Source organism: Tachysurus fulvidraco, chromosome 1, assembly GCF_022655615.1.
Source record: "Tachysurus fulvidraco isolate hzauxx_2018 chromosome 1, HZAU_PFXX_2.0, whole genome shotgun sequence".
In the NCBI taxonomy this organism is placed as follows: domain Eukaryota; kingdom Metazoa; phylum Chordata; class Actinopteri; order Siluriformes; family Bagridae; genus Tachysurus; species Tachysurus fulvidraco.
In genome coordinates, this window is record NC_062518.1 from 37,974,860 (window position 1) to 37,983,090 (window position 8,231).

The 8,231-nt window shown below is 36.5% G+C and overlaps 2 long non-coding RNA genes across 2 annotated transcripts; one reads left to right on the plus strand and one right to left on the minus strand.

Annotated features, from left to right (window-relative positions):
• Positions 1-2,422: 2,422 nt before the first annotated feature.
• LOC113663222 lies at positions 2,423-3,441 on the minus strand. The gene is made up of 2 exons (XR_003445454.2): positions 3,095-3,441; positions 2,423-2,644 (listed from the first exon to the last, which is right to left on the minus strand). It is a non-coding gene; the product is annotated as an uncharacterized LOC113663222 (long non-coding RNA).
• A 614-nt stretch (positions 3,442-4,055) lies between these two features.
• LOC125145213 lies at positions 4,056-4,934 on the plus strand. Its single transcript, XR_007143542.1, has 2 exons — positions 4,056-4,642; positions 4,794-4,934. It is a non-coding gene; the product is annotated as an uncharacterized LOC125145213 (long non-coding RNA).
• The last annotated feature ends 3,297 nt before the right edge of the window (positions 4,935-8,231 follow it).

The following is an 8,231-nucleotide window of genomic DNA, read 5'->3' on the forward strand; positions in this document are numbered from 1 at the left end:
TTTCTGAAACTCTTCTCAATGACATTTTACCACATAAGGAGCCGCAACACTCTTAGTGGCATCTCTCTCATTTTACATTGCTGAGCTCAATGTGCAGCAGTTACAAGGGCTTGCCAGTAGTGTGGGTCTTAGTCATGGAGCTCTCAGATCATAGTGACTTACAGTTGTGCAGTACTGTAGCTGGTCTTAGCGGATGGCTAGGTTGTCCAGGGAATTCAAAGATGAGGTGTTCATCCTAGCATGTGAGCTCCATAAATAGTTCTGGTGCCAGTCAGATGCACCTGTGGCAAACATGAGGTGGCAAATCATTCTGCTATTAACAGAAACAGGCTTGCAGGTGCAAATGCAGTTGAGCCTTTATTAAAGTGCAGTACAGACAAATTCAAATCACAAAGGTCAAAAACCAGGCTGTGTTGGATTCAGGTACAGACAGTATTAAAGTCTAGGCTAGAGAAAATGCAAAATTTGAGTGCAGATATGTTGGTATTGGAGTAGGTAGCTACACTCGTGACGTGATGATTAGTGTGAATACATTTCTAAGATCGTTAAGATGTTTGAGCATTATAACAAAGGTGTTATTTATACATAAAAATAGCAGAATAAAGTGAATGAATTTTAATGATGATTAATGTCAGCCAAAATGAATACAATAAGTAATAGACATTCATTCATTCATTCATTCATTCATTCATTCCTTTTCTACTGCTTATCATCACATCATTCAGTTTACACGTGTAACAGTTTTTAACTTCCTGTTATGTTTGTATAAGTGTTTATGTTTCACCAGTGCTCAACTCTGTATTCCTAAACAAACCAAAAAAATTACACCTTTATCCAGTTCATTTAGATTAGCTCACATGTATTCTTAAACATAAAAGTTCATTGTATTTTAACTTTTATTTAAGTGTTCATGCAGTTTTAACTATTCTGCTTTTTTCAATTCATAAAACAAGTTTGTTTGCTTATAATCAGCTTGTATTTCAGCATCAGGTTTTTAGCAGTGAGTTAGACACACTGTCTCTGTCTCACATTTTTAACATGTGATGTTTATCCTGATAAAGCATACAAACTATTAAACGGTCACTGAAGAACATATCTTTATTTTACATGTCTGACTGCAAACTGGCACTTCTGTTCAGTTGGTTGTCACCTGTGCCAATTCACATGGCCCTGCGGGGTAGGTATTTTTCGCTGTGGGGCAGTGACGTTATTAATGTTCCCATAACATCAAGAAATTACACAGCTTTGAGTTCCCTCCTTTCTTAGTTTACATATGTAAACAAGTTACCTGAGAAGGGAATGAGACACTGCATCCCTTGCCACACATTGGGCATGCCCAGCATTTCCTTCAGACAGTTAAAATCTGTGGATTATATCATATAGATGCCATAGACAGAGGTATCAGCACAAGCCTGATACTGATTCTCATTCCTCAGGATCACAGTCCAGAATCCATCCTGAGGAGTCAGTTTAACCTCCTCTTTCCTGTTTCCTGTTAACCCTAACCCTAACCCTACAAAAGAAATTAATCATTATGTTTACCTTCTGCTCTATGTTTATGTTCTGTAAAACTGCTTTGAGACAATGTCTATTATAAAAAGTGCTATACAAATAAACTTGAATTGAATTGAAAAACAACAAAGATTACAACACAATACACTAACTCCATTAGATTAGATTAGATTCAACTTTATTGTCCTTACACGTGTACAAGTACAAGGCAAGGAAATGCAGTTTAGGTCTAACTAGAGTGCAATAGCAGCAAGTGCAGGATATAGTGTTTACAACAGTTAACTAAGTTAAATAAAGTGGTAATATAGAAGTAATTTACAGATGTGGGTGTACTATGAACATAATATACAGATGGCTATAACTATAAACTGAAATTTACAAAAGGATATGTGCTGTAACAAAATTTATGGCTATTACTATAAACAGTAATTTACAGATGTGTATGTACTATGAACAAAAATATACAGTACAGATGAATATATATGCACTATGAACATAATACTAACTGTTTACTAACATAAATAGAAGAAAACAAGATCAAAAAGAAATGGCACCCCTTTCCTACTAACCCCGTTCCAAATTAACAATAGAACTCAAAAATAAACAATGAAAACCCTAATAAGTTCAAAGAACCCAACGTATTGAGTAAACTCTTTCCCTCAATTGAATTGAGTAATGGATTTTCCAAAACTTGTTTAAGTTCACTTAACTTGGTGCTCATGTACTTAAATTGTTAAGTTCATCTAACTTGGTGTTTTATAAATTTGCACTTAAACTAAGTTCACTTACTTACATATTTAAGTCAACTTAAAAATTAATCTGAAATTGCAAAAGATTATAAATTGAATTGACAATATCATTTGTCTTTTGACTGTTAAAGCTTTATTCAGTCCAAAAAACACATTGAAAATCATATTGAATGTATTTATTGTGCAAAATTGTTTAAACATTAAAACATTTAAATTTCAATAAATGAAACAACTGGTCACAGCCACATTGTACAAAAATGTACAGATAAATGAGAAATTACATTTCAGTTTAAATTTCAAAAACATACTGTACATAAGAAAACACCTAGGTTGCAGCTACAGTCTGTACAGGTGGTAACAATATCCACATGTTCTTGTTTCACCTGCAATATAAAAACAATTGAAAATATAAAAAAATTGACAAAACAATTATATTTTATTATAATTAATAATATTCAAAATTAATGTTATTAATAGAACCAGCCTAAACCAGCCAATACGGATAGGTTAGCTAGACAATTAATTATTGCTGATAAATGTGAAGATTGACTGCTGAAAACACTTTTTTCTTCCTAAAAACACACGATTAACTAATGTATAAAGAATTTACATCTTACAAGTCAAATTCAGTTTCTCAATATGATTTAATAATGTTCACAAAATTGATAGCGATGTTAGCAAAGTATGAACGGGAAACACAACGTGTCTGAAAGATTTGTAATGGTAACTGAGCGGTTCTTTGTTATATAAATGTAAAATTAGTCTTTAAACAAACATATTTGACAATTAAAATAATATTTTCAGGTTCATTTGTGCATAATAACTTTACTTACCGAATTTAAAATGGCGAACGACGAGAAGATTAATTCCAGAACTTTCCCGCAGCAAAAGGCATTAAGGACCGCCTAAAGGATTATTCTACCAATCACTTCATTAGATCTCTTTTTGCCAGGCAGAACTCCTTAAATAACCAGTCACCATCAAGGGAGACCAGAGTGACTATTTTTATGAATCAGGATTTTGAGTTCATAACAGTCTAAATTTTAAGTTGAAGTATTTTGCGGCTAAGTAAGTGTCATGATTCAGCTCGGACTTTGGCCACGTGCAGTTTTGTTTACGTTTCTCGTCACGTGTCTGCCCCGCCTTCGTCTGCTCCTTCCTGTCACCACACCTGCTCCTTGTGTCATGATTGTCTCGTGTATTTAACTGTGCCGCGTTGCCTTGTGCAGCGCGGAATCTTCTGTCATGATGCGGGGCAGGAAGCGGACCCAGACGCAGGATAGCAAAAACACAACAGGACACGGACTGAAGACAGGACAAAGACAACAGTAGATTCCGTGCTGCACAAGGCAACGCGGCACAGTTAAATACACGAGACAATCATGACACAACGAGGAGCAGGTGTGGTGACAGGAAGGAGCAGACGAAGGCGGGGCAGACACGTGACGAGAAACATAAACAAAACTGCACGTGGCCAAAGTCCGAGCTGAATCATGACAGTAAGTTAATGTAACTTATATTTTTGAGTTACGGTTAGAAAATACAAAATTTCAAGTTTTTGCACAAACTTGCACAGAATTACTTGATTATTTATGTAATGACAGAATTAGGTTTTACAGTGAAGAATGAAAATGTGTAACAAATATTAACTTACAAACAAAAGAAAAACTTCCTGTTACAGTCAATTCCAACAACAGAAAGAATAACAAAATATCAAACAAAGCTCAATAAAAGTACGATCACTAAACAATAAATACAAAGTTCTTGGTGAGATTTAAAAAGCCTCCCATAAACAGCTCACTCTCTCACACAACCACACCAACACCCACCCAACCACACACAGTTCTAGCAGGACAATGCTGTTTAAATTCACTCTGCATCCTCTCATCTTCCAAACAGAACTGATGTTCAATCAGTGATGTCAGATGACAACCATTTTTCACTGAAAAAATCATGAATTTATTCCACAAAAATAACATTTTTACACTAACAGTAACTGACACCCCAACAGGTGCCTTTACACAGTTTAGGAAAACTTGTAGACATTCTGGTCTGTGATTTTCACACCTAAACTACAGATGCAGTTTTCTCCATTTACACCATTTATCAACAATGTGTAACATTTTCTTTTCTAGTTTCTCATGATTTCAGCAGTCTCCTGTCTGAAGATCTGCTGCTGTGTTCAATCTGTGTGTATGTGTTAACTGATCCAGTCACCACTCCATGTGGACACAACTTCTGTAACAGCTGCCTTACATGGTGCTGGGACAAGAGTCAACACTGTCTCTGTCCATTATGTAATCTGAAATTCACCAAGAGACCTGAACTGAAGATTAATACAACACTGAGAGAGGTTGCAGATTACTTCAAGAAGAAAAGAGGTGAGAAATTATTTTATGTTAGATTTGATAAAAAAAAGTCTTTAATAATAGACTAAAGTAGATATTTTAGATATATGTTTTGCAAAACCTAAATGAAATCAACCAATAACTGATCTGAAATCTAATGACTGTGACATTTTGTTGTAATTAGTTTCCACAGAACTGAAGAGGATTCAGCAGTATGCAGGTACAGTGAGCTTTCTGATTTCCTCTCATATTAAAATGTACATATCAGCATTACACCACTGCATCATCAGACTTATTGAACATGATAAACGATTGATTTCTTTGAGTATCAGTGGTAAATGTAATCTTTATGCTGCCCAAAAGGTCAGAGTTTTAAAGTCATGCAGTGTTTCTGTCATTTACAAATAAGTATGAACGTAAAAGTCATGAATGTATTCTACAAAAATATATTTTTTACACTAACACAAACTGACACCCTAACAGAGTGTCTTTGATTAAAATATTTTGTATCAGTTAAATAAACTACAGACACAGTTCATGATAAAAATCAAAACTCAAATATATCACTAAAGATGCAAAAGGAAAATATTTTATATTTCTCATCAGAATCAGGAAAACTTCCACATGTTCTCACTAATGACAGCGAGAGCTCCATGTTTCACAGAGATAGAGAGAGAGAGAGTGTTTGAGAATATTTGGGGTGTGTGTGTGTGTGTGTGTGTGTGTGTGCATGCGTGCATATGAGAGAGAGAGAATATATGTTGTGTATGTGAGAATATTTGTGTGTGTATGATGGGAATTATGTAGAGACATAATTATGTAGGCTTATGTAGGTTACTCAGTGCTAGGCAAAGACAATCGAGCCTGTGGCCTGTTGTACAGTTTTGTGTCATGACATTAAATAAACCCTCAAAAGTTTGAGTTCAAATTCCACAACTTGGAGTAAATCAGTGTTCTTTCCCCTTCACTGTTCAGCTTTATGATTGGATTGAATTCAGCTTCACTTTTAGAAATGAAAGATTCTAGATGTTAGTAAAACATTGTGTGGAAATAATGAATGATTCTGAAAGAATGATTTGTTACACCATGTATGTGGAAAAGTGATGAGTATAAAACTCTTTGTCTGTCAGAGGGGAATGTTGTTGTTTTGCTGGACAAAGAAGGCTGAGAGATTTATAATCTCACGGTTAAAAAAGAATTTAAAAACAAACAGTTTCCCTCAATCACTTGAGTCACATTTATTTCTAAATGTAAAACGTACCAGATATTTATCACTAGAGACACTCAAGGTTTTTACCTCAAATGTTTTTCTCTCATGTTCTGTGACTCTTTCTGTGTATTTCCTGAAAAACAAAAATTCAAGTTTTCCTTCAAGTTTGTATATTCAAGTTTATTTGTATAGTGTTTACAATTGACATTGTCTCAAAGCAGCTTTACAGAACATAAACATAGAACAAAAGGTTATTATAAAGAATAATATAAAGACTAATAGAATACAAAATTTCAAGATTAATATTAGATAGATTTACTTCCCAATGTGTGTGTATTTATCCCCAATGAGCAAGTCTGAGGTGACTCAGGCAGCAGTGGCAAGGAAAAACTCCCTTAGATGGTGAAGGAAGAAACCTTGAGAGGAACCAGACTCAAAGGGGAACCTCATCCTCACACTGTATGGTTGACACTGATTATAAAAATACAGTCAAACAGATGTTGTATAGATGCAAAAGATCACATGGAGTTCACACCTTTTTAGTATAGCAGAGTCTAAGTGTAGCTGGTAGATGCCTCAGGATTCGCTGGGTCGGCCTCATCTCAGTAGGATCTAAATTTGGTTTCTTAATGAGTGGCCTAATAACTGCCAACTCGAAAGATTTAGGGATGTAACCTAAAGATAGCGAGGAGTTAATAATATAAAGAAGAGGCTTACCAGCTTTATGTAACACTTCTTTCAGTAATATAATGGGATGTGGTCTAGTGAACAAGTTGTTGATTAAGCTGTTGTAATAAGTTTATCGGGGAAGTCTTAACCCTACAGGAAGGTTGTGAGTTCGAGTCTCGGGCTGGTCCCGACTGAGGTGCCCTTGAGCAAGGCACCAAAATCCCCCCAACTGCTCCCCGGGTGCCACAGCAGAAATGGCTGCCCACTGCTCCGGGTGTGTGTTCACGGTGTGTGTGTGTTGACTGCTGTGTGTGTACACTTTGGATGGGTTAAATGCATAAAACAAATTGAGTATGGGTCACCGTACTTAGCTGTATGTCACGTCACTTAACTCCTCCTGTCCTGTACTTGTAAAGCACCGTAGTTGTGTGTCTAGAGCCTTAGGTGAGACTGGGTCACTAGTTGCTCTCATATGTTGAGCGTCACCTATTTTATTCCTGATACTTTCGATTTTATCAGTGAAGAATCTCATAAAATCCTCACTACAGAACTGTGATGGAATAGTTTGTTCATATTTCTTTTTTATTGTTAATCTAGCCACTGTGCTAAATAAAAACCTGGGATTGTTCTGGTTATTTTCTATGAGTTTGCTCAGGTGCTCAGTCCTAGCAGCTTTTAGAGCCTGTCTATAACTGGACATACTTTCCTTATATGCAATTCTAAAAACCTCAAATTTAGTTTTTCTCCACTTTCACTCAAGGTTATGGGTCTCCCTCTTGAGGGTGTGAGTATGACTATTATACCACGGTGCAAGCGTTTTATCTCTAACCTTCTGTAATCGGACGGGGGCAACAGTGTCTAATGTGCTAGTAAATATAGCGCCTATGCTGTTAGTCATTACATCTAGATCGTTTGTGTTTAAGGGTACATTAAGAAGTCCAGACAGGTCGGGCAGGTTATTTGTGAATCTGTTCTACCGAGTCAATAACGTGGTGAGACACAGTTAGTCTGTTCTACAGGTAGTATGTACATTATGAGGTAATGGTCTGTGATGTCATCACTTTGAGGTACTGTATGATATCTATATCAGTGAGATCTATTCTGTGTGATATTATTAAATCTAGTGTATGATTACGACCAGAGCCGATCGGCTCTATATGCTCACTACGCAAGTTGCGTAGGGCCCCGCAAATTATGAAAGGCCCCGCCTCCCCCTGCCTCATTTTACAGCGTGTGTTAATGTTTACTGTGTAGATGACAATATGAAGCAGGGCTATCCATCTTTCCATGAAGGAGAAAAAAGAAACAAAGTGAGAGTGAAATGCGAGAACAGCAATCAGGTGAACTTGTGTTCTCTTCAAGTTTGATGTCAGCAAAAGCAAATAACAGTAAAGTTAAGGTGATGTGATTCTGTCTCTAGTCTCTATCTGACTAGCTACATTAGCTGTGCAGTGCTGCCAGTGCATCTCTAAGGACAACAATTTATTGCGTGAACATTCGCGTGAATAAACGCCCAAGGGCAACGGTGTTTGTAAATGGCAGCTCGATAACCGCGCCGAGCATGAACATGCGTTCATATGCGTGTGCAATCGTGCACGAAATGACACGTGTGCTTTCCAACAGCAACATCTGTGTGGGGACCAGTACAAAAAGTAGCGTGATAGCACTCCTAAATGACAATGTTTATAGTCTCCCAATCAAGGTTACAACAACGTTAATGCAATATGTAAACCAATGGATTTA